Source organism: Lithobates pipiens, unplaced genomic scaffold, assembly GCF_037356315.1.
Source record: "Lithobates pipiens isolate NorthernLeopardFrog02 unplaced genomic scaffold, aLitPip1_a1.2 Scaffold_8, whole genome shotgun sequence".
NCBI lineage: Eukaryota > Metazoa > Chordata > Amphibia > Anura > Ranidae > Lithobates > Lithobates pipiens.
Genome location: NW_027507903.1, coordinates 368,669,153 through 368,696,039, shown reverse-complemented (window position 1 = coordinate 368,696,039; position 26,887 = coordinate 368,669,153).

Genomic DNA, 26,887 nt, shown 5'->3' with positions numbered 1-26,887 from the left:
AGTCTAGCATTGTGGTGGGAGTGTCATGGTTTGGGGCTGCATGAGTGCTGCCTGCACTGGGAAGCTACAGTTCATTGAGGGAACCATGAATGCCAACATGTACTGTGACATACTGAAGCAGAGCATGATCCCCTTCATTCAGAGACTGGGCTGCAGGGCAGTATTCCAACATGATAACGACCCCATACACACCTCCAAGACAACCACTGCCTTGCTAAAGAGGCTGAGGGTAAAGGTGAAGGACTGGCCAAGCATGTCTCCAGACCTAAACCCTAGTGAGCATCTGTGGGGCATCCTCAAATGGAAGATTGGAGGAGTGCAAGGTCTCTAACAACCACCAGCTCCGTGATGTCGTCATGGAGGAGTGGAAGAGAACTCCAGTTGCAACCTTTGAAGCTCTGGTGAACTTCATGCCCAAGAGGGTTAAGGCAGTGCTGGACAATAATGGTGACTACACAAAATATTGACACTTTGGGCCCAATTTGGACATATTCACTTAGGGGTATACTCAATTTTGTTGCCAGTGGTTTAGACATTAATGATTGTGTGTTGAGTTATTTTGAGGGAACAGAAAATTTACAATATTATACAAGCTGTACGCTAACTACTTTACATTGTAGCAAAGTGTAATTTCTTTAGTGTGGTCACATGAAAAGATAGAATAAAATATTTACAAAAATGTGAGGGGTGTACTCACTTTTTTGAGATACTGTATATGTTGAAGGTGACCCATCCACCAGGATTGAATGAGGCTGTTTGTTTCAAGCCCTTCCTTCAAGGATTTACCTCGGGAGGGATGGAGAAATAGTCACCTTATGGGTCCCATTGTAATATAATAAAATTTAGTGTATATACCATTCATCTCCACATTTAATCTATTTCACTCCATTCTCTATGCGGTTTGTTGTTTGTCTCCTCTGCTGTGCTGTCTGCTATAGAGGGGATCGTTTATTCATTTGATCATATTTGTACCTTGATCGATATATGATATTCATCTATATAGTATTCTTAATTTTGCTCAATCGCTTTCTGCAGGTTTATCTATTGCTGCCTTTATGTGAACTCTGCCATATGCAGTCCCTGTCATCCCCTCCCCGATGTGCTATTACTTACTATAGATGCCCTTATGATCATGTGATCACTGCAATTTTGTGATGGCAATTCATCACATTTAAATTTTAAACTTTACAAGAACTTTGTTCTATATGCTACTTTCAATTTCCTAACCCTGACTGAGTTATGTTTTTTGTTTCTTTATTGGGTGTGGTGCATCTGCATGTCCCCGACACTCAGAGGGCGCTTTTCAAGTGTCCTTTACAGAAGTGAGATTGTATTCCATCTGCATTGTCCCTCCCACAGTGTTTCCAGGGCCACCAGTGCGTTCACCTGGAGACACTTCCATGCCAGTGGCACGTCATTCCGTAGCGCATGCGCATGACGTCCCGTTTCACATGTACGGTGGAAAGGCCCAGCGTAGATGAGGCTCAAAGGACCTGGATGGAACCTGATTTCCAGCTGTTCAGCTGTTTGGCATTATGGGTAGTACACCCCAGTTTAGCCTGCATATAAACATTCAGACATCACAGACATCCAAGCATGGCTGATAGGTGGACACATCCGAAGTTGCTGAAGGAAAACCCAACACACTGACAGTGAGACTTTTGTCAATTTTTGTTATACCCATATATATCGCCTTTTCACATCTTCCCTCTGGGCTTTGTTAGCACAAATTTAATGACTAGGGTGGCTATTTCAAGCTCATTTTACTACATGTCTTTTTTCCCACATTGGGATTTCTAATTAGCCTTTTGAGGTAATTGTGTTTGGATCTTTTTCCCAGCCTACACGTATATCTGTCTCCCTCTCAGCCTGTTTGTCAGTAATTTTTGATGCGCTTTACTGCAGGTATGTTTGTCCATAAAGTTTCCTTCTTTGGACTATGGATAGATTTACATGCGTATATATTTTTTCTCTATCTATATACATTTTATTACATCTTTTTCAGGAATTTATAGGCTCCAGCACACGTGATCCAACCCAGGACCAAAGCACCTTTTCGATTTTGGGGCATGGTCCACACTTATGTTTCTTTTTTTACATCAAATCTGGGTTTGAGATATAACTCTCAGAGTTCCATTCCAAGCAGGGACAATGTGGATCAGATGGCGGATGGACTCCATGTGATAGGGTATTTCTCTCTTTTTAAAAAATGGATTTGGATGTTTTTATGTATGTGCAATTCAACAAAATGTAAATCAATGGTACTTTTCTTCATGGGCAGTGCAATTTGGGTTAAATATGCTTAATTGATTGTTGAATATTTGTATTTTATAGACTACATTCATCTCCGAAACGTGTTGGGTATAGAGTCTCTGTATCATAAATCTGCACAAATGTGATGTCTTCATGTTAAAATTGTGTCTACTATTACATGTATTTTTATAGATAGTTACCGTATATACTCGAGTATAAGCCGAGATTTTCAGCCTCTTTTTTGAGGCTGAAAGTGCCCCCCTCGGCTTATACTCGAGTCATCGCTGTCTGCCTGCTCGATCAGCGTGTCGAGCAGACAGACAGCGGACATTCTATCCTTCAAACGCCGCGCCTCCGCCTCCGCCTTCGCCTGTGATAGGCGGAACACTGAATTTCCCAGCAGCCTGTGTTTCGCCTATCACGGACATCGTCTCATCCTCGTACTACGGACGAGGATGAGACGATGTCCGTGATAGGCGGAACACAGGCTGCTGGGAAATTCAGTGTTCCGCCTATCACAGGCGAAGGCGGAGGCGCGGCGTTTGAAGGATAGAATGGCCGCCGAGGCGCCGACGAAGAGCGGCGATCCTGGCAAGGCACGGAACGGAGGCAAGGCACGACACGGGACGGGACGGGACGGAGGCACGGCACGGCACGGGACGGAGGCAAGGAGGCAAGGCACGGCACGGGACGGAGGCAAGGAGGCAAGGCACGGGCTCGGGACACAGGTAGGCTGGACACACACACACACACACACACACACACACACACATGGACACACACACACAGGGATGGATGGATGGATGGAGACACACACACACAGGGATGGATGGATGGAGACACACACACACAGGGATGGATGGATGGATGGAGACACACACACACAGATGGATGGATGGATGGATGGACACACACACACACAGGGATGGATGGATGGATGGACACACACACACACAGGGATGGATGGATGGATGGACACACACACACACAGGGATGGATGGATGGATGGACACACACACACACAGGGATGGATGGATGGATGGACACACACACACACAGGGATGGATGGATGGATGGACACACACACACACAGGGATGGATGGATGGATGGACACACACACACACAGGGATGGATGGATGGATGGACACACAGGGATGGACGGACACACACACAGGGATGGACAGGCATGTCTCACCCTCGGCTTATACACGAGTCAATAAGTTTGCCAGTTTTTTTGGGGGTAAATTGGGGGCCTCGGCTTATATTCGGGTCGGCCTATACTCGAGTATATACGGTATATATTAATAATACTGTGTGTTGGTAGTGCCTTAAAAATCCCACCCCAGGGGTTCCTCTCTATTTCGTGTAATGTGTCAGGGCAGTTTTACAGTATATTAAAGTGTGTTGGTACAGTTTTACTGCAGTATATTGTAGTGTGCCAGTGAAGTTTTACTGCAGTATATAGTAGTATGTCAGTGCAGTTTTATTGCAGTATATTGAAGTGTGTCAGTGCAGTGTTACTGCAGTATATTGTGGTGTGTCAGTGAAGTGTGTCTGTGTAGTACAGTGTTTTACATCGCATTACATAGCATTTAATGCTGTATACAGTGTTGCATAACCCCCCTTTTTTTTTGGTTGCTGCGTGTTATTTTTTGGGGGGTTTTTTACTGTGCCTGCCCCTTTTTTTGAAATTGTGACTCATAGTTTTCTGACTGTGGTGCTGTTGTTCCCCTTTTTTTTTTTTTTTATAGTTTTGACATTTCTGTCAGTGGTAGTCCTCAAGTTAAAGTGTACCAAACACCACTTTCCATTGATTAAAGTACATCCAATTATATACAGTATTTCCCCATCTCTGTTACATTTCGGTAATAAGCCCCCATCATGTCTGGGAGGCCAACAAGGAGAGGAAGACATTCCCATGCCATTGTTAGGCAACCATCAGCGTATGTGTCCACAGGCAAAGGTAGCTGTAATCCGTCCCCAGGCAGGACACCATTTTCTCGGTTTAGTGATGTTGCTATCCAGCCACAGCATGTAGATGAGGTGGTGGACTGGCTTTCTAAACCATCCTCATCCTTCTCACCCTCTCTCACCCAAGCAGAGACAAGTGCACAGTCCACCACAGCTGCCAGAGCATGTCCACAGCTACTTCTGCCATGGCGCCAGCATCATGCATGGAGGATTTAGCCGAGTTACTTTAACACAGCGTCAGCCACTTGATCCTTGATGATGCACAGGCATTATGATGCTGGTTCTAAGGTTGAGAAAGGTAGAAACATGAGCTTACAGCGAGGGGAGAACACTGGGAAACAACAAATTGGCAGGCATGTTCCCCAGCCGCAGTGTATTGCCAAGTTGGTTCCAGTGATGATGAGGATGGAGGGAATGATGATGATGAGGTCACTGACATGACTTAGGTGCCAGAAAGAGGAAAACGAGTGTGAGGCACAACCCCAATGTGGCAGGATGTCCTCCAGAGGCAGCCATCATGGAAGAGTAGAAAGCAGCCACCCTATTCTATCGAATTGTGGAGCTGTTATCTCCCGGACCACTTCCCAAAACTCACACAGGTTACAAGGGGAATGTTTCAGAACTCATCCTGTCCCCACAGAGGGAGCAGAGGATGAAATATCTTGAGGACACCTTTAAGATGAGTTTATGTAACGCCTTTCCAGACTCTGGTAGGTTATAGTCTCATAGGAAAGCTAGTTTTGAGGCTTCTGTTAGTCAAAAGAAGGAGTGGTGGAGAAGGAGGCACCCAGGGCTGTCAGCTTCCACATCCCATTGGCAGGGTCTGCATCATATGGTAGAAGAGTATCTAGAGCTTTCCTTTCGATGATCCAGTGGAATAATGGGTCACGAGAATAGACCACTGGCCAGAACTTGCCCAGTATACAATTGAGCTGCTGGGCTGCCCTGCATCCAGCATGCTTTCCGATTAGAAATTCAGTGCTGCAGGAGGTGTTGTGACAGATAAAAGAGAGTGTCTTCCAAAAGACTCTGTTGATGGGCTGATATTTATTAAAACGAATCATTCTTGGATCAACAGAAACTATAAAGCCCCTGATGTCGATGTTGCCCAAGTGTTTTTTGGGTGTTTATTTTGTCTGGAAGCATTTTTTTGGTATAGGTTTCATGGGCACAATTAACACCCAAGGACCAATTTTTCTGCACCTGTTTGACAGGTGCATATAATAAAAAACATTTAAAAGAAGACCAATTCTTGCTTTCATCAAGAGTACCTCTATAGTGTTATGGTGTGAAGGCACCACCAACACCCAAAGCCCAATTTTTCCACCACTTTTTGACCGGGCATATAATTGAAATTCTTTACACCAAGGCCAATTCTTGCTTTTATATACAGTACCTATATAGGGTTATGGTGTGAAGTCACCACCAACACCAAAAGCCCAATTTTTCCGCACATGTTACTTCTATCCAAAGTCTGCAAAACAGACACCAGAATTTATCCAAAAAATCTGCAATCTTGTTCCGAGTGCACTAATTTGTGGCCTCCTCATACCGACTGGCTCCCCAAGCTGTTGTTTACAAAATAAAGAAAGCTTGCAGGGAAAATCTTAATTTTTTTCTTATATAAATATATTATAAATGTCAGTTTTGCTGAGGCAGGTTCTATACCAGGTACAGATGCGCCACTTTACAGGCAGACTAAGGGCATGTCACAGGCACTATATTTAAAGTAATTTTTCATTGTTATTATTTCACTTTAAGTTCGACCCATCTCTAAAACTGCTATTTTACCACAGTTTGTTATTAATTGTAATATAATGTGACCATGGAAATTAATATAAAAGTGATGATAAGAGATCAGTGCACAATAACTACCAAGCATTGGAATGATACAAACACATTGCATAAAAAAAGGAATAATTTTTTTTTAATTTGAAACTATGAGCAGGGCCCCACACACAAATTATTGCTAGACCATAAGTATAAGTTGCCAAATATAAGACATATTAAATAAATGGACACGGCTCAATAATGATGTGTCCCAAAACCAGGTGAAATTTTTGGGTTTAGTGTTCAACCAACGTAAATCTTGGTTGTTTAAAAAATGTATTGGAAAAATACTCTGATTAATTATTTACTATATTTTAAAGGAGAAGTACAGCCAAAGCTCATTTGGCTGTACTTCTCCTGTGGATCACAGAAGTGAGTTCTTTCTGCACTCCTGTGATCACATTTTTAGCTGACAGCAGGCTGAATCCTGTTGATGGCTGACATCACAGATCCGGTCCAGGCTGGCGAAAGATCGCCACCATATGATTGAGATCCACCCAGAAGCGTGGATCAGCACCTGGCTCAGCCTCTAAACAGCCCCCCCCCCCCTTCTCACAGAGCACTGAGAACCAAGCAAACAGCTATCTTTGATCCCTCGGTTTTCATTCTTAGAGCCGGCGGGGGACAGATGCACATTGGATCGATGCTGCATCCACCTGGGTAAGTATGATTTACAAAAAAGTAAAGTAAACACTGCAGTTGATAAGTTCTGAAGACTAAACCCTTGTACACACGGTCGGACATTCTGACAACCAAATCTGTTGGATTTTGTCCAACGTATTTTGTCCGACGGATTGTGTCCGAAACTGTTACATACACACGGTCGGACCAAGTTGTCGGAATTTCCGGTTGCCAAGAACGCGGTGACGTAAGCCGTGTACGGCGGGACTAGAAAAGGGAAGTTCAGCACCACGTCCGGCACCCTTTGGGCTTCTTCTGCTGATCTCGGTTTGTGCTTGTGTGTGCGTATCTGATAATCAGTGCGTGCAGTCAGTAAGTATTTGTTTCTCATTGTGGACTATATCTTGGTATAGTACGCTTTGAAAGGCATTTCTTATTGTCTGCTTGCTTCTGCTATTCAGGTCGTTCTTTCAGGCCTTGCTGTTTATCGGTGCTTTCTGTTGTCCGTTCTGACAAGCCGTCCATTTTCAAACCATGTTTCGTCTACGTACTCATCGTAGAGTTTGTGCTGTACAGGGGCTTCGTGTTGGGGTTCTTACTTTGACACAAGCCCAGTCCATGAACAGGGAGGGGAGGCTTTTGTGGACCAAGAATTGGTTGCGCCAGCGTGACCAGTTCTCGCACATGCCTTTGCTCTATGAGATCCGGGAGAATAATCCTTATGATTTCAGGAATTATCTCCGGATGACGGACCCCGTTTTTCACCGTCTGCTGGCTTTGCTGACCCCTTATATCAGCAGGCAGGATACCTGCATGCGGCAAGCCATCACTCCGGAGCAGAGGCTCATCGCCACTTTGCACTACTTGGCGACAGGGAGAAGCCTTCAGGACCTCAAGTTCTCTACAGGCATCTGCCCTCAGGCTCTGGGGATCATTATTCCAGAGACCTGTTCTGCCATCATTCAGGTCCTGCAGAAGGACTATATTAAGCTAAGTTTTCTCCTTAAACATCACATTCTATGTATTTCATGATTGCTAATGTCTTGCATTTCTTTCCTCATTCCCTAATTACCATCATTGCAATATGCTCTAATTCATATGCTCTGCCCCTTTGTCCTCAGGCATATTTGCCTCACTAACTTCCCCATCATGCTCTTCTTGGCCCATAAAACTATAGTCTAGTCACTTACCAATGTCTTTTGTCAGCTCCATAGTATTTCTTTTCCCTAAACACCCCATATAATGTCTACAAATGTGATGTGTGTGCTTCAATTCATGCAAAGTCAAATTTTTTTAATTTTTGGGGTTGTGCAAACTCATTAGGAACCCCCTCCCCCCAACTGCTAGCTCAGCTGATAGCAATCCTCTATCTGATGACTTTAACAAACCCAATACACACTATAGCTACCTTTTTGATGATCACATTTATGGATGAATTCACCTAAGCATGTAGTGCAAGGGCCTGCCTCAATACTTTCAAATGCTATTTTTATTTAGTTTTTTAACATATTAATTATCTGGATATGTAATAGCAGAATGTCAAAATGTGCTTCCATTTTGTTTTCTTTTTGGGATTATGACACTTCTTACCTCTTCGGTGGGCTGCCAATAGTGTAACTAAGGAGGGGCTTCCCAAAGTATCACACATTATTTAGGCATTCAGCTGTCAATCAAGTGGAGAGGGTTACCTGTCCAAAACATCCCCCCTCATTTTTTAGCAAGGGCCCATCAGATGGGGGGGGGGGGGGTGGTGGGTGGGGGAGGGATGGGGGGGGTGATGACTCTCATAAGGGGACCTTATACTTTAGGCTTTAAATACTCAGTTCCCAAAATGTTATACTAATTTTGTCCAAAAATGTTGGTGTCTAATCTGCTTGCAATGTTGATTTGTCAAATTACTCATTTTTGTTCTTGTTTCACTACACAGTGTCCTTCAATGCCAGAGGAATGGCAGACTGTGGCCTCCCACTTTGCCAGTTTTTTTCAAGTTGTGCCTTTTTCAACAACAGTGCAAACCCAAGAGATGAGGGGACAGTCTCTTCTTCGGATAATCTTATTATGTTGTGGGTCTGCTACACACACACACCTTGTTTTTGTAACTAATGTATGTAGTGCATTACTGACCAAAATCGTGCTCATTTTCAGCACCATGGCAGGAAAATGGCATGATTGTCCAAATTTACACCTCACTGTGGGTGTTTTTTTACTAAAGGCACATCCACTATGCACTACAAGTGCACTGCAAAAGTACACCTGAAACTGCACTTGGAGTGCAAAGTGGAGTTTCCTTTAGTAAATCACACTCCTTCTCAGCACAAACTAAAATTTTACTACAAATACATTTTTGGCGCAATGAAAAAGGAAGCCACACATTGTTGATAATTAAACTTTTTAATACAAGCACATTCACATGTGCGTTTAGAAAAGGTTTTTACAACAAACCAAGAAATTGTGTGTATCAAAAACAGAGTTTAATGAAAATTTGGTGTTTTTGTGTAAACAGGCATGTATCAAACCGTAAAATAAAGAACACAGGAACTTACAAAGTTCAACTTTGAAAAGTGAAGACAATATTAGACATGAGTATGTACAAACTGGGCTGATATTGCCTTCATCACATGGGGTGTGACCCCTGAAAGATGCAAATTTGGAAGATGCACACAGTGCGTCAACATGTGCTATCTCCCATCATGGGGGATCAATGTACATGCTTTGGGGCTGCAACCCCTTCATCTCAGTCACTTTACACAAAACACGTACATTGATCCCCCATGATGGGAGATAGTACATGTTTACACACTCTGTGCATCTTCCAAATTTGTAATTTCGATAAATACAAAAGTTGTGTTTTAAAATATCAAAAATAAAACCCTATCTATTTTTTTTGTTTTACACTCTCCCCAAAACATCAATGATGTTCTTCATTTTATTTTTAACATATTGATGTTTTGCTGTATATTTTCTAAATCCCGATTGCACCCCATTATCTCCCCAATCAGGATCTGGGCACTTTCACTGGTAAAACAGGAATCTTCTTCCACATCACCTACAAAACAAAGCAAAAAAACACACCATGTAATAAAAATATGGTGACATACATTGATGAGCTTACCGGAAGCTGTGTTCTCCGACACTCACCTGTTGTGGTGACAATTTGCCCAACCTCAACGATCTCTCCTTCCTCCTCCTCCTCCTGCTCCTCTGTTTCCGGTTTTCGAAGTTGCCCTTCTTTGGGAGGGGTGTGGTCCCTGGTGTCCTCATACTTGCCGAGTCTTCTCTCCCCTATGAGAATGTAAAAATAAAAAAATTAGCACACAGAGGGCAGAAATAGGAATATGAAACATTGCTTGGAAGTGTTGTACAATTGTTTTTTGGCCGAGTTCCAAGGTGAGAACATTATTGTGGACACTTTGTTTTAAGTTGGAATACTTACCTGCAGAACGATGTTTCTTACGAACGAATGAAACCATGAACTTGAAAGTGGCCATTTTAAAATGCACTACATGAAATCAAAGCACATGGAGCAGTATGCAAGCAAGAATAATCAGATGAACACACGATAACTACTTACTTTTTTTAAGAACACGCTTGATCCTTAGGTACTGCTCGTGCTCCCTCAGTTTCAGGTCTGACCAGCGTTTTCTCAGTTGATCCTTGGATCGTCGTACCCCAAAATTCTTATGAAGACTCTTCACAACTTTAGTCATGATCTTGGCCTTTCTGATATTTGGGTTTGGGTAAGGTCCATACTTCCCATCATAGTCGGTCCTGTTCAATATGTCCATCATCTCCAACATCTCTCCAAAAGACATATTTGAGGCCTTAAATCTTCTCTTCCTGGATCGGGATGTTTCAGGCTCCGGGCTTTCCTCACCCTCCTCCTCGTTAGTGGAACTATTATTAGTGCGCACCTGCGTTCTCTCCGCCATGTGCTCTCCCCACTGCGCCGGAAGTGAAGGGGCGGGGAATAGTCTAGAAAGAACGTCAGGGGCGGGCGGAGTTTCATGCATGCGCACTGTATATAAAACGCAACACGCGTGTGTCGTCCGTACGATCTGGGAAGAGAGTGAGGCGCGGACGCCACGATCGTGCAAACAAAGGTAAAATTTTTAACTTGGTGCATCACTAGACTAGACTGCTTCTATCTAGGCCGATGTTGGGACAAGATTAGGAGGGTTTTTAATGGCATTATTAGTATTTGAGGGTTTGTCTTGTGTTGTGTCTTGCAGACAATATGGATCCATTCAAAAATCCAAATTTTATGGGGCTATTCCTCGAACTATACAAGGAGATGCCCTGCCTGTGGCAGTTCCACAACGAGTTTTATGACGACATAAGAAACAGGAACGCAGCGCTGGAGAAACTTCTTTCTTTGGTGCGGATCATGGTCCCCACGGCAGACATGGCCTATCTGAAGAGGAAAATTTGGGCCATGAAGATTACATATCTCAGGGAAAGAAAGAAGCACCTGGAGTCCTTGAGAGCAGGAGATCCAGATGCCGTTTATTACCCCAGGATGGTTTACTTTTAGAGGCTGCATTTTCTGGTAGACCAGGGGGTACCAAGGCCACCACTCTCCAGTCTTCCTTCAAGGCATCCTTCACCCCCAGCTGAGGCTTCCAACATCCAACCTGGGCCTTCCAGGCAGCAACATGTGGTGGGGCCCAGCTTGAGACAGGTATTGCATTGTTGAACATATTTCTTGTGTTACATTTAATGATGTTAACTAGATGTTCTTATTGATCAGTAAGTTGTGATTTAACAAAGTGGTTTACATATCAAGAGACAGTAGTGACCAAAAATGATTGGGATGGGAAAGAAAAATGCTGGGCTCAGAATGATAGTCTGTTCTATTTGGTAACATTCAATTTGCAAAAGCCAGGAGCACAAAATGGTGTTATTGATGATCAAAAAACTAAAACTATGTCCCCTTTTCATACACAGGAAGACCTCAGTCGGGGGGAGGCTGTGGCAAGTGGCAGCCAGGAGGTCGACCAACGCCCTCCTTCTCCATCTCCTGCCCCAACTACAGGAGCCGAGCCACAGCCTCGAAGGATGCCTGGAGGGAAGTGCCTAAGGAAGACGAGAGAGTGATGGCCTGGGTTCAGTCTGGTCTGCCAGAAGATGCAGCCTCTTGAAGAACCACATCCTGGGGACATAAATGGCATCTGAATTTCCTGTTCTCTAGGACTTCTGGACCAGACTGCTCTCCCTGAGATATGTACTCCTCAGGCCACCAATTTTTCTTATTTTAATTTGTTCATGTCTGCCCTGGGGGCCAAAGGCTGCACCAAAGTAACAAGTTTCTCCAGCGCTGCGTTCCTCTTTTTATTTTATTGCGATCGAAATAAAGAATTTTTTTATTTGATGAAATACTTGTGTATGTGTTTTCCTTACAAAAGGGCAGTTTATTTGTGAGCAGGCAGGTACATTTCAAAAATAAAAAGTGAAATGAATAACAAGTGGTACCAACACTAAACAACCTCCTGTAGAATAAAAACGAAAAACCAAAGATAAAAAATACAATAATGTTGTTGTGTTAAGTTTACACACAAAAAACACCCCAAAAAAAGAGGAAATTAGCAAACTGTCTTTAAAGGAGATTTTTAGGAAATAAAAAAAAAAGTATCCAAAAAAGAATAAACAAAATCTAAAATTGTGTAGATGAGAAAAGAGTCATGAAATACGTTTGGGAGAAGTGTGTGTGACTATGAGCATCAAAAGAAGTTCCTTCTTGCAGCATTGTAAAGAACAAGAGAATGCGCTACATGAAAGAATTTTTTAACATTGCAGCATGACGAATGTGCTATATCGCTTACGAGCAGTAGTTTTACCTGAACGAGCGCTTCCGTGTCGGAATTTGAATGTGAGCATGCGTGGCACTTTGTCCGTCAGAGTAGGCTACACATGATCGGAGTATGTCCGATCGGACCAGTTTGTCGGAAAATATTTCCAGCAAGTTGGAAAATTTGGTCCGACGGATATTCAGACGGAAACAGTCCGATGCATACCACACACAGTCGGAATACCCGACAAAACGGTCCAATAGGACACATTCCGATGGATTCTCTGACCGTGTGTACAAGGGCTAAAACAAAATTGTCCAGGTAAAAATACCCTCCAGCAAGCTCAGGACCTCATTTCTTGTTTTAGAAATTGGGTCTACCCTAGATATTGTATCTCAAACAATTATACATCTCAAATATTATTATTATACACGATTTCTATAACGCCAACAGCTTACGCAGCACTTTACAATGTAGAGAGGGGATAGTACAATTACAGTACAGTTTCATACAGAAGGGACAGGAGGGCACTGCTCATAGAGCTTACATTCTAAAAACACGATGTAGCACTCAGTAGAGAATAGGACCACTATCTTTAGTATTTAATGGTCACCTTTGTGGGCAATATTATTTAAATACTGAAATAATTTGCTTTAGGATAAGCAGTTCAGTACAGTTCTAACTGCAAGTAAGGCTAGGAATCAAAGAGACATATTATTCAACTCATAGCTTTAAATTGTTTCATCAAGCACACACCTGCTTGACAGGAATAAGTATTAAAGCACTCTATCAATTGTCACATAAGAAATGTAATATATGCATTAAGCTATGGTTGTGGCACAATTTATGTTCGGTACAAGGAGAGCTACTCAAATGCATAAATAAAGATATTTGGACTAGGGATGGCCGAACGGATTGCCCGGCGGTCGTTTCGCGGTGAATTTCGGCTGTTCGCCATCCGCCCGATCGGCGGACTATTGCCGCCGTTCGCCCGGCGGACTTCCGTGTTTACTGTGTAAAAGAACTTTGACCTATGATGACACATCCATCATGGGGTACAGGACAGCCAATTGAGACATTACAGCACATGGACACTTGGACATTCCCCCTAACTTATAAATAGACCCGATCCGGCGGCCATTTTACATTCTTTCTTCTGTCACTATAGGGAGAGGTTGCTGTGTGGAGCAGGGAGAGACTGCAGTGACCCAAATCTCTAGCTATTTAGTCCACAAAAGTTCTTTTCAGGACTGGTATAGGTGTTAGGTGTAGTTCAGGATATAGGTTTGAGGCACTGCTGTACTACTGATTTTTGCAGCAGCCTGTCTTTTGTCAGTGTAGAGAGAGGGACAGGACGCTGTGGGCTGCAGGGACAGTCAGTTTAATCATTAGCTGTTACTATTAGGTCCACAAAAGTGCTATTCAAGTTATTGTTCCAGCAGCCTCTGTTTTGTCAGTTTAAATAGGGACAGGCAGAAAGCTGTGTGAGGCAGTGAGGGACAGTCAGTTTAATCAGTAGCTGTTACTATTAGGTCCACAAAGGTTCTTTTCAGGACTGGTATGGTAATAGGCTTGTACACGTATAATATTCTTTCTTCCAAATATAGAAAGAATATTATACTTGACTGCTGCCCTTCTGCTGCAGTAGTCCTTTATCAGTATAGGGACTGAGGTACAGTCTGCTAATCATTCACAACCTACTTGTTCCACAAAGGTCCTTATAAGGACTGGTAAGGTATAGGGTATTACAGTACATAGGGTTGAGTGAGGTACAGTCTGCTATTCCGTAAGGACTGGTATAGGTCCACAATACATAGGGTTGAGGTGCACTACTGCTGACTGCTGCCCTTCTGCTGCAGTAGTCCATTATCAGTATAGGGACTGAGGTACAGTCTGCCAATCATTCACAACCTACTTGTTACACAAAGGTCCTTATAAGGACTGGTAAGGTCTAGGGTACTACAGTACATAGGGTTGGGTGAGGTACAGTCTGCTATACTAGGAGCAACAGGCTTGAGCCAAAGTGGGAAGTTGCAGAAGGTGCGTTCAATTACTTTAAAGGACGCACCAGACTTGGTTGAGTGGCTCACTCAGCCTTACACTTCTGCACCCTCCTCATCCTCTCGATCTGCACCCTCTTCTTCACTCTCTGCTATGTGCACCCCCAAAGACACTACCACCAACAACAACAACACCACCACCACCACTACCTTGCGCTTGAGTCACAGGAATTATTTTCCGATCCATATCAAGACATTTCTGATGCGCAGCCACTCTTGGTATTGGATCAGGAAGAGGAGGTAGCAACAACCGCCACTCAGCAGTCTGACGACAGTACCCAGATCAGCCCAAGGAGGAGGTTGGTCCCCGGTGTTGCTGCCTACTCCGAGATCTCTACTTATAGCGGTGGGGCAGGTGACGTTGATGCTGACGTGTCTAGTGATGTCACGTGGGTGCCCACAAGAGAGGAAGAGGAGGGGAGTTCAGAGGGAGATATGGACCAGCAGATAGGGAGGAGAAGCAGGAATAACTTACATTGCCCAGGAGGGACGAAGCAGACTGCAAATGTATCAGGAGCGAGTCATCGACCATGTACAATCACATCTGGCGCTCCCAGGACACCGGCACATGGCTCTGCAGTGTGGGCTTTTTTTAACGTGTCCGCTGCTGACAATAGCGTTGCCATCTGCAATCTTTGCAGTCAACGCATTAGTCGCGGTAAGCCCAAAACTCACCTAGGGACGACCGCCTTAAGAAGGCACATGAGCAGCCATCACCGAGCCGAGTGGGAGCAACGGAACACACAAAGCCATACTCCAGGCTCTCACCGTCCAGCCTCGCCTTCTACTTCTCCTTCTCCTCTCTCCTCACAATTGTCCTCCACTCCACCTTTCATCACGCCAAGCTCACGTTTTTCTGCAAAAAGGCAGGCTTCCGTGGGCCTAATGTTCGAGCGTAAAAAAATGATGACTCCAGATAACCCTCTTGCCCAATGGTTGACAGCTGGCTTGTCAGAACTCGTAGCCCGCCAACTACTGCCATATAAACTGGTGGACTCGGAGGCCTTTCGCAAATTTGTGGCCATTGGAACACCACAATGGAAGGTCCCAGGAAGGAAGTATTTCTATGAGAAGGGCATCCCAGAGCTATATGGCCATGTTCAGTGGCAAGTGAATGTATCTCTGGCACACAGTGTTGGTGCCAAGATACATCTGACTACAGACACGTGGTCTAGCAAACATGGGCAGGGAAGGTATATCACTTTTACTTCCCACTGGGTTAACCTTCTGACGGCCGTCAAGCATGTAAAACGGGGCACCCGTGTAGTTTTGGTTTTACCGCCATGGATTGCATGCAGGCCTGGCTCTTCTTCTCCTCCTCCTCCTACTCCATCCTCCTCCCTCTCCTCCTCGGCTGACTCCTACTTTTCCACTGCTAGCGTCTCTTCCGCTGCGCCGCCCAAGCTCCCCAGAACCTATTCGACATGCCAGGTGAGACGTTGCCATGCCGTGCTGCGTCTGTTGTGCCTGGAAGCCAAGAGCCACACTGGCCCGGCACTCCTTTCAGCTTTGCGTTCACAGGCAGATCAGTGGCTAACACCACTCAATTTGACAGTTGGTTAAGTGGTGTGTGACAACGGTGCCAATCTGCTTAGCGCATCGAAACAGGGCAAAATGATGCACGTGCCATGCATGGCACACATCTTAAACTTGGTCGTGCAGCGATTCGTTGTCAAATACCCTGGGGTCCAGGCCATCTTGCGGCGGGCAAGGAATATCTCGGCCCATTTCAGAAGATCTTACACAGCCATGGCTCGCCTTGCTGACATTCAGCGGCGACACAATCTGCCGGTCAGATGTCTTATTTGCGATTGCCCGACACGATGGAACTCAACCTTCTATATGCTTGATAGGCTGCTCCAGCAGAAACATGCAGTTAACGTCTACCTGTATGAACTCTGCGGCAGAACAGGTTCTGGGGAGCTGTTTTTTTTTCACCGCGCCAGTGGCTGCTCATGCGCGACGCATGCAGACTTCTGCGGCCATTTGAGGAGATCACCAAACTGGTCAGTCGCAGCCATGGCGCCATCAGTGACATGGTACCTTATGCCTTCTTTATGGAGCGTGCATTGCGTTGTGTCATTGATCAAGCTGTGGAGGAGCAGGAGTGGGAAGATGAGGAAGTCGCAATGCTGGATGAATTCCCAGGGGGGGCTACTCTATCTGAGACAAATGAACAACAGGAGTCTAAAGAGGAGTCAGAGGAGGATGGTGCCGGGGCGGATGAGGAGGAGCAAGAAGAGCATGCTTTAAACCTTTCTGGGATCCCTGTTGTTGTGTGTGGATTGGGAGAGGAGAATGAAGAGGATGACATTATCCTGGATGATGAGCAGGAGCCAGGCCACCACATCGCTTCCAGTTTAGTGCAAATGGGGGCCTTCATGCTCCAGTTTTTTAACAGGGACCCCCATATAAAAAGCATAAGGGTCAAGGACCAGTACTGGGTACAAACACAAAATGGCGTAAATGTTACCGCCGTCACAGAGGGCTGTCAGAATGGAGCAATTCCCACTCCCAGAGAAGGAGTTGCAGGTACCAATCCAACAGCGCCTGCAGGAAGAGGCCGGTTTGAAGATGTGTTGGTGACTTCTGATATGAGGTCATTCTTTCAGCCGACCCATTGACAGGTGTCATCTGGATCCAGCATCAGGGAACGCCTAGACCGTCAGGTGTCCGACTACATCGGGTTAACGGCCGATGTGGACGCTCTGAGGAGTGATGAACCCCTGGACTACTGGGTGGCCAGGCTTGACCTCTGGCCAGAGCTTGCCCAATTTGCAATCGAACTGTTGGCTTGCCCCTCGTCCAGTGTCCTGTCCGAAAGGACGTTCAGCGCAGCAGGGGGGATCATGACCGATAAGCGTACTCGCCTAGCTCACGACAGTGTTAACTACCTCACATTTCTAAAAATGAATGAGGCATGGATCTCGGAGGAATTCAACACATGTGACCAGTAGACCATATATATGTCTATAAACGATTTTTTTCGAGCACACAGACCTTCTTTCTTCTTTGGCTCACTTCCTTGTCCAAAAAAAGCACACCATACTATATGCCCGTACCCTCCTGATTGAAGAGGTTGAGCGGTGTCATATTTCTACTGGGGCTGCTTATTATGAGGGGCTCCCACCATCCCTGTGCTGTGCTGACTTCCTCCTGGGGCTGTACCTCTGCTGTGCATATTATGAGGGGCTCCCACCATCCCTGTGCTATGCTCATTATGAGGTGCTCCCACCATCCCTGTGCTGTGCTGACTTCCTCCTGGGGCTGCTTATTATGAGGAGCTCCCACCATCCCTGTGCTATGCTGACATCCTCCTGGGGCTGCTTATTATGAGGGGCTCCCACCATTCCTGTGCTGATTTCCTCCTGGGGCTGTAGCTCTGCTGTGCATATTATGAGGGGCTCCCACCATCCCTGTGCTATGCTCATTATGAGGGGCTCCCACCATCCCTGTGCTATGCTTACATCCTCCTGCTGCTGCTTATTATGAGGGGCTCCCACCATTCCTGTGCTGTGCGGACTTCCTCCTGGGGCTGCTTTTTATGAGGGGCTCCCACCATCCCTGTGCTGTGCTGACTTCCTCCTGGGGCTGTACCTCTGCTGTGCATATTATGAGGGGCTCCCACCATCCCTGTGCTATGCTCATTATGAGGTGCTCCCACCATCCCTGTGCTATGCTGACTTCCTCCTGGGGCTGCTTACGGTGCAGGTGTCAGTGCTGTATATCACGGTGCTGGTGTCAGTGCTGTATATCACGGTGCTGGTGTGAGTGCTTTATGTCACGCTGCTGATGTCAGTGCTCTCTATCACGGTGCTGGTGCCAGTGCTGTATATCATGGTGCTGGTGTCAGTGCTTTATGTCACGCTGCTGATGTCAGTGCTCTCTATCACGGTGCTGGTATCAGATCACTCTATCACGGTGCAGGTGTCATTGCTGTATGTCACGCTGCTGATGTCAGTGCTCTCCATCACGGTGCTGATGTCAGTGCTGTATATCATGGTGTGTCAGTGCTTTATGTCACGCTGCTGATGTCAGTGCTCTCTATCACGGTGCTGGTGTCAGATCACTCTATCACGGTGCAGGTGTCATTGCTGTATGTCACGCTGCTGATGTCAGTGCTCTCTATCACGGTGCTGGTGTCAGATCACTCTATCACAGTGCTGGTGTCATTGCTGTATGTCACGCTGCTGATGTCAGTGCTCTCTATCACGGTGCTGGTGTCAGATCACTCTATCATGGTGCAGGTGTCATTGCTGTATGTCACGCTGCTGATGTCAGTGCTCTCTATCACGGTGCTGGTGTCAGATGACTCTATCACTGTGCAGGTGTCATTGCTGTATGTCACGCTGCTGGTGATCATCTCCTGCACCCTCTTCTTTGCCTACCCTGACCTTCCCTCTCCTCCATTGCCTTCATGCGCTCCACAGTCCTGAATTGTCACAACAATTTCACATATAAAAAAAGAATGCTTGTAGTTGTCGATCCCAGATTCACCTCATACATGTGTTATGTCATTGGCCATGTGGTAGGATTATGTTTGCACAGCTAGTAATTATTTTGTGGCTGCAAATTTGACCTGTAGGTTTGCAAAGTTCGCCTCCCATTGAAGTCAATGGGGCCCGCCGCGAACGTTATGGTTCGCGAACTATTTCGCGTTCGCGAAACGTCCCGTCGGAAGTTCGTCCATCACGAATTTGGACTATCAGGTTGAATGAGAAAGGCTGTAAGGCTGAAACATTGGTATACTCCCTCTGTGACAATGACTTTCTCAGCCCCACCCTGCACAGAGATTTCCGAGCTCGCGAGACATCAATTTACGTGCCAGCAGACTGAGAGTGATCATCAATGAGGTTGGTTAATTCCACAGTTAACCCTTTACCCACACACAAACTTCCACCATGTGTTTTAATGGAAACACGTACTGTTCATCATATCTGCTGTAATTATGACCTTTAGGAAATGTTTGTGACACTTAAAGAGGAGGGCCAGTTTTAAAAAAAAAAATTAAAAGTCAGCAGCTGCAAACACTGTAGCTGCTGACTTTTAATAAGCACACTTACCTGTCCAGGGCGCCCGCGATGTGGGCCGCCCGAGGCTGACCCGTCCCTCGGTCTTGGGTCCCGGCACCGCCATTTTGGCTAAGGGAAACAGGCAGTGGAGCCTTGCCGCTTCACTGCCCGTTTCCTACTGTGCATGCGCGAGTCGCGCAGCGCTTTGTGAATGGGGCGCGCTGTGTTCTGAGACACACAGTTCCCAGAACACAGCGCCACCCATTACACAGAAGACGCTGCACGGAGGAAGAAGAGGCAGATTAGGATGATGTGCCTAGCAACAGGCATTTCTGGTAAGTTAAAAAAAAAAAACATTTTTTTTCAGATTTTTTTCAGATTTTTAATGTATTTTTTTTTTCAGGGTGGCCCTCCACTTTAATGCCAGGCAGACAGGAAGTTAATGGAATTTTAAATATAGTAGTATTCTAGAGACAACAATTCTTTGATTTCATGAGAGAATCGGCTTAATTATTTTAAAATATAATTCTAATGAAAAAAAGCAAAAAAAAAAAATGTGCAAGAATTTATTTATAGAAACAAACAGTATATTACGAAATAGACACAGAGCAACAACAAAATAAACAGGATTAAAAGTGAAAAACTGCTTGTCAAAGTTTGCCAGTCTTTGATTTTGGCCAATGCACTAGTGTGCAAGTCCAGTTCTGACAGAGCCACTGGCCTTCAGAGATGACTCTTAGCATTCATGCATAGCTTTGATGTAAAACTGAGAGCTCACAAGTTGCAGGTGCAGACATTTTTTTTCTGTTTCATGTGGAAGGCAATTACAGAAATGACATAACCAATGAAAGGGTCCGAGAAGTGTGCTCAGGTGGTGTCAAAGTGTTTATCATTATTCAGCGGACACTTCCTTAATGCCAGTTTTCCTAACTTCATACATTTTTCCAGATTACCATAGTTTACAGTCGGATAATCAACATATTGAAAAACCACAACATCTTATATAAAATCCCATTCCCGCCGAGCATACGCAGATGTGCGTACTCAGTTTTCGGGGGTTATACTGGGATGATGCCCGCAGCTGCAGGCATCATCCCAGTACTGTTGTTTAGAGGAGGCGATGGGCTTTCCAGGTACAACAACCGATGCGGCTAAAAGCCGCTCAGCTGTTATACCAGAGGAGCGGGAGGGGATGTCACCGCCTTCCACCGCTCTTTCACCGGAAGGCCCGATCGAACATCCGACATTTCCGGCGGCTAGTGACAGACTGGAATGAAGCCAGAAATGGCTTTGTTCCAGTCTCCTGTATGTAAACACAGAAGCGACGTTACAATGTCACTTCCAATTTACTCAGCTGCCAATGGCGCCGGATTTTAAAAAATATACAGTATTCAGAATCGTGGTTTTTGGTGATCTGAATACTTTGAAGTGCAAAGGAGGTATTGGAGGTCTTTTAGTTCCCCGATCCCAGAGTACCTGTCACCACCTATTAGCCCTTGTACACACGGTCGGACAATGCCGGATAATCCGACCGTGTGTGGGCTACATCAGACTTTCTCCATCGGAATGTCCGACAACAAAGTTTGAGAGCTAGATATAAAATTTTCCAGCAACATGATCCGATCGGACAAAGTGCCACGCATGCTCAGATCAAATTACAAAACCAAAGCTATTGGCTACTAGCCGCAACATAGTCCCGTCGCAACGAACGAACGTCATCACGCTCCGAATGATCGGATTTTCCTACAGCTTTGTCCGACCGTGTGTATTCAACACCAGTTTCGGACAAAATCCGTCAGAAAAAATCAGACGGATTTTTTTGTCGGAATGTCCGACCGTGTGTACAAGGGCTTAGGCCGCGTACACACGGGCGGACTGTTCGCCCAACCTTGTCCGCTGAACAGTGTTTGGGCGGACAGTCCGCTCGTGTGTGGGCTTTCAGCGGACAGTTTCAGCGGACAGTTGGACGGACAAAGTCTTTCGGAAATTCCGAAAAACTGTCCGCTGAAACTGTGTTTGAGCGAACAGTCCGCCCGTGTGTGGGCTTGTCCGCTGTACTTTCGAAATGAGCGGACTGTTCCCGCTCGGAAAGTCCGCCCATTTCGAGCGCGTGTACAGGTAGGCGGGGCCCGCGAAGGAGACGTCGCGGGCTCCGCCGCCTGGAATGGGCTTAAAGGGGAACCCCAACGCCGAAAAAAATCGGCGTGGGGGTTCCCCCAAAGTCCACACCAGACCCTTGTCCGAGCACGCTACCCGGCCGGCCAGGAAAGGGGGGCGAGCGAGCGCGCCCCCCCTCCTGAGCCGTACCAGGCCGCGTGCCCTCAACATGGGGGGGTGCCTTGGGGAAGGGGGGGCCGCGCGGCTCAAGTTCACAGTGACACTTTCCCAAACTTCCAGGTAGGGGGCCATGTGCCCTTAGCACTTTACTGCCTTAGTTAAGAAAGCACAGCAAAGGCACAAAAAGGGGGTGTTGCTGGGGGTGGCTTTCCACCCTGGACTTTAGGGCTATGTGCTGCTGTAACCACCACTATGTAACTGCTGCCAAAGTAATTTGCAAGAAATTTTAAAATGTTTTAACTTTTTAATGTCAGTGCAACTTTCTGTACATCACAGAAATAACACCCCCAAAATAAGACACCCCCAAGCATGTCCAAGAAATTGGACATTTTTACTGTTTCACTTTAAGCATTTAAAAAATCACTGCTTATTGCCTAATGGATTTGTTTACAAAATATTTTTGTATAGTTAGTATATATATACATTTAGTATATGTTCCCCAGGGCAATGTCCACCCTCATGCTATTTTTTTTAAATCCCTTTGTCTATTAGCCCAGCCCGCGACGTCTCCTTCGCGGGCCCCGCCTACCTGTACACGCGCTCGAAATGGGCGGATTTGCCTCCGCCTTACGTGGGCGAGTCCGTTCATTTCAAAAGTTGAGCGAACTGTTTGCCCAACCTTGTTCGTCAAACAGTCCGCTCGTGTGTGGGCAAGTCCGCTCATGCAAATTTTGAGCGGACTGTTTGCCGAAACTGTTTGACGAACAAGGTTGGGCAAACAGTCCGCGCGTGTGTACGCGGCCTTACTGTCAAGGGATGTTTACATTCCTTGTAACAGCAATAAAAGTGATCAATTAAAAAAAAAAAAAAACAATTTCATAATCTAAAAATAAATAAAATAAATAAGAAAAAAACATTTTCAAAGCGCCCCGTCCCCGCGATCTCGCGCAGCAAAGAAAATATGCACACGGAAGCCGCGCCCACATATGTAAATGGTGTTCAAATCACACATGTGAGGTATCGCTGCGATCGTCAGAATGAGAGCAATAATTCTAGCACTCCTCTGTAACTCTAACCTGGTAACTGTAAAAAAATTTAAAGCGTTGTCTATGAAGATTTTTAGGTACCAAAGTTTGTCGCCATTCCACCAGTGTGTGCAATTATAAAGCGTGACATGTGTGGTATCTATTTACTCAGCGTAACATCATCTTTCACATTATACAAAAATATTTGGATAACTATACTGTTTTTTTTTTTAATTCATTAAAATGTCCCTTTTCCCAAAAAGTTGCATTTAAAACACCGCTGCACAAATATTGTGTGACATAAACTATTGCAACAATCGCCATTTTATTCTCTAGATTCTCTAATAAATAATAATGTTTGGGGGTTCTAAGTAATTTTCTAGCAAAAAATACAGATTTTAACTATACATTTTAACACCAAATGTCAGAAATAGGCTTAGTCATGTAAGGGTTAATGTGGATTTTATGTGAGGCTTTTGAGAAGGGGTATTGTGCCCTTTGAGCTCTCTGCACCTATAGGTGTGTATAGTATCTAAGTGATTGGTATTTTCAATTAGCCAATTATACAATTAAATAAATGCTTGGTATGAATCCTATCATGTCAAAATTATATGTGTATTTTGAGAGCTGGTTTATATGAAAAGGGCAGTTGTGGGTCAAGGAGAGGTAGACTCTGAATTAACGCCTGTTATGTTTTGCTAGAGGTTTTATAAAAAATGTTTCGCAATTTTACCGCTGTTTAAAATAATACTAAATGCTTCTATTTGTTTTAATAAATGCATTCTTTTTTTTTTAAATGCAATATCCTTTCCCCACCTACATTTGCTTTAGATGTGTGTAGAAGCACATAAATTGTTTACTAATCGCTGCCACTGGCTCAAGTTCACAGTGACACTTTCCCAAACTTCCAGGTAGGGGGCCATGTGCCCTTAGCACTTTACTGCCTTAGTTAAGAAAGCACAGCAAAGGCACAAAAAGGGGGTGTTGCTGGGGGTGGCTTTCCACCCTGGACTTTAGGGCTATGTGCTGCTGTAACCACCACTATGTAACTGCTGCCAAAGTAATTTGCAAGAAATTTTAAAATGTTTTAACTTTTTAATGTCAGTGCAACTTTCTGTACATCACAGAAATAACACCCCCAAAATAAGACACCCCCAAGCATGTCCAAGAAATTGGACATTTTTACTGTTTCACTTTAAGCATTTAATAATCACTGCTTATTGCCTAATGGATTTGTTTACAAAATATTTTTGTATAGTTAGTATATATATACATTTAGTATATGTTCCCCAGGGCAATGTCCACCCTCATGCTATTTTTTTTAAATCCCTTTGTCTATTAGCCCAGCCCAGAAAATGGGCATTTTTAATTTGGCAGATTTGGCTACCATTGATTTAAATAGGGTTTGGGCTCAGCATCCAAACTTCTTTAAAATTGTCAAATCCTTCCAGAACCAAACCCAGGGCAGTTTATATCATCACTAATAGTATAATATATAGATCTGTAATACGCAGCTTGTTTTTTTTTAAAACTGGGATGGTGCCTAAATGTATAGGGCTTGTATTATAAATAATTTGGGCCGTGCAGCAGGACAAAAAAATGAGTCATGTCACAGGTAAGTTGTCTCTTCAGTTCAAAAAAATGCATGCTGTTCAGTGGTCCTCTACTGTGGGTTAATTGTTACAAAGATTTACAATTATTACCTTTGGAATACCTTTGGCACTGTAATTCACTAACCAAAAAAAGCAACACAGCCCAATATGTCTTTCTGGGTTTTTGGCATCAGAAAAAGCTTTGATTTTTCTATTTTCTGAATGAATACCTTTTCTTGACAAGCCATGGCCTGTGAAAGTGATTTTATGCATTTAAAATTTAGGTCAAGGGTTTTTCTTTTAAGCACTCTATTGGTTGATGTGTGTCTTTTTTTTTTTACCAGATTAACTATGTAGCTATGTAACTCTGTGTTTTGAGTCTTCCATAATTCTCTTATTTGGTTTTGATCCATGGAAAAACATCCAGCCTGCAAAACAACCAAATTGACCCTGTCTAATGCCCCCTACAAATAGTCAGATTTTCGGATGGAAAATGTTCGATGGGAGCTTTTTGTTGGAAATTCCGTCACACAGGCTGTAGGCTCCATCGGGCATTTTCCATCGGAATTTCCGTCACACAAATTTGAGATCTGGATTTCAAATTTTCCGACAACAATGGAAATTCCAATCGTGTGTACATAATTCTGACACACAATGTTCCACTCATGCTTGGAATCAAGCAGAAAAGCCACACTGGCTATTGAACCTAATTTTTCTTGGCTTGTCGTACATTCTTGGCCGTGTGTATGCAAGACAAGTTTGAGCCAACATCTGTCCATGGATTTTGTTGTTGGAATGTCCGATCAATGTCCGATCATGTGTACAGGGCACAACAGTTTGCACAGATTTAAAAATATATGCGTAAGCTGCAGTGGCGACGTCAAGGGACCTCTGTATATACTGTCATCCATAGTAGAGTCTCCATAGTAGGAGCACATAAGAAAGGGTAAATTAAGGGCAGGTGTGCTTGGAGGGAGCCCACTCCACCTTAAAGTCACAGGGATGCACGTGATGTCCAGCAAAAGCACAATGGCAGCAAAGGCATCCAGTGCATCCCTGCACCAAATTCAACCAATGGTACAAAAAAGTGGAAACCACCCGAACCTATAACTGGCCTTTACAGCAAGGTGCACATGGAAGGGAAATGCATATCACAAACAAACAAAAAATTTCCCAGCACACTAACCAGCCAGCCTGCAAAACAACCATCTGACCCTAACAGTTTACGTTAAAAACAGAGGGTTTGCACGCATTTGAAAATATATGCGTAAGCCGCAGTGCCCACATCAAAGGACCTCTGTATATACTGTGGTCCTAACTCTAAATTCCCAGAGTCTACATAGTAGGAGCACATATAAAAAAATTGATCGATTTTGACTGGTGTGGCATGACCGATTATGAACAGCTGAGCACGCTGAGTGCTGTGTCTCTCTGATACATACTGCCTACCTGCTGCCTGCCTATGCTCGTGGTCTCCATGTCTTGCTCAGGACCCACAGAATCCCCACTCCCCTAGGGCCGTTGGGCCAATCCCCCATGTCCTCCGTGGGGGAGACATATATGGAAATCCTATTGTGTGTAGTCCATCCTCCTGAATTCAGGTGTGAGCTGATTCTTTTGTTCCCTCTTTATGGAATGATTACTATTGATTACTATGTTTCTTTATATTTTGTTGTTGCTTGTTCAATTGTTTTATATTAATTATTATATTTTGTATAGATATCCTCCTGAGGAAGCGGCCTTTATACCGCAAAACTAGTAGAGGAGACCCCCATGTGCTTTTTGAATTTCCCATTTTTCGGAGAAGTTATTAAAGACGCCATTACTGTGATATGCATAATCTGTATTTTAATATAGGTGTTGTTTGTCTTTTGTACTCTCTATATGTTTATTAAATAAGATGATATTTTAAATGTTATTTGTTTCCTTCCTGATAGTACCGATCTAGTCCAATTTTTTTTTTTAAAATGTTGGGGGGGGGGGATTTACCTTCAGGATTAGTACAAGCAGCTATCCTTGGTATCCTTACCCCAAAATAACTTTTTCTTTTTTCCTGGATATAATGACTTGTGGATGATGGTACTGACTATTAATAATACTTACCAGAGGTGATATTCTTAATTTGAGAATCCCCACTCAGTCGATATCTCTGTACCTGAACCTCAGAGGGGACCGGTCCAGCGATACCTTCTTCGGGTAGCTTTACAGGCTTCACAAAATCACAGCACTGATAAGGATAAGAAGGCACTGAGTAAGGCTCGGTCTACCTCCTATACTCATGCTCCAACGCTGCCTCCGCTAATCCAGATGTGTGGATCTCAATCTGTGAAAGCTGATAAACCCGGTGACAAGGCTGGGAGGGTCAAGAAGGCTAATAAGGTTGACAGGGCTGAGGAAACAGACATGGCTGGTGTGATCCACACTGACACCTTAGAGCAGCCATCAGCAATGAATATACC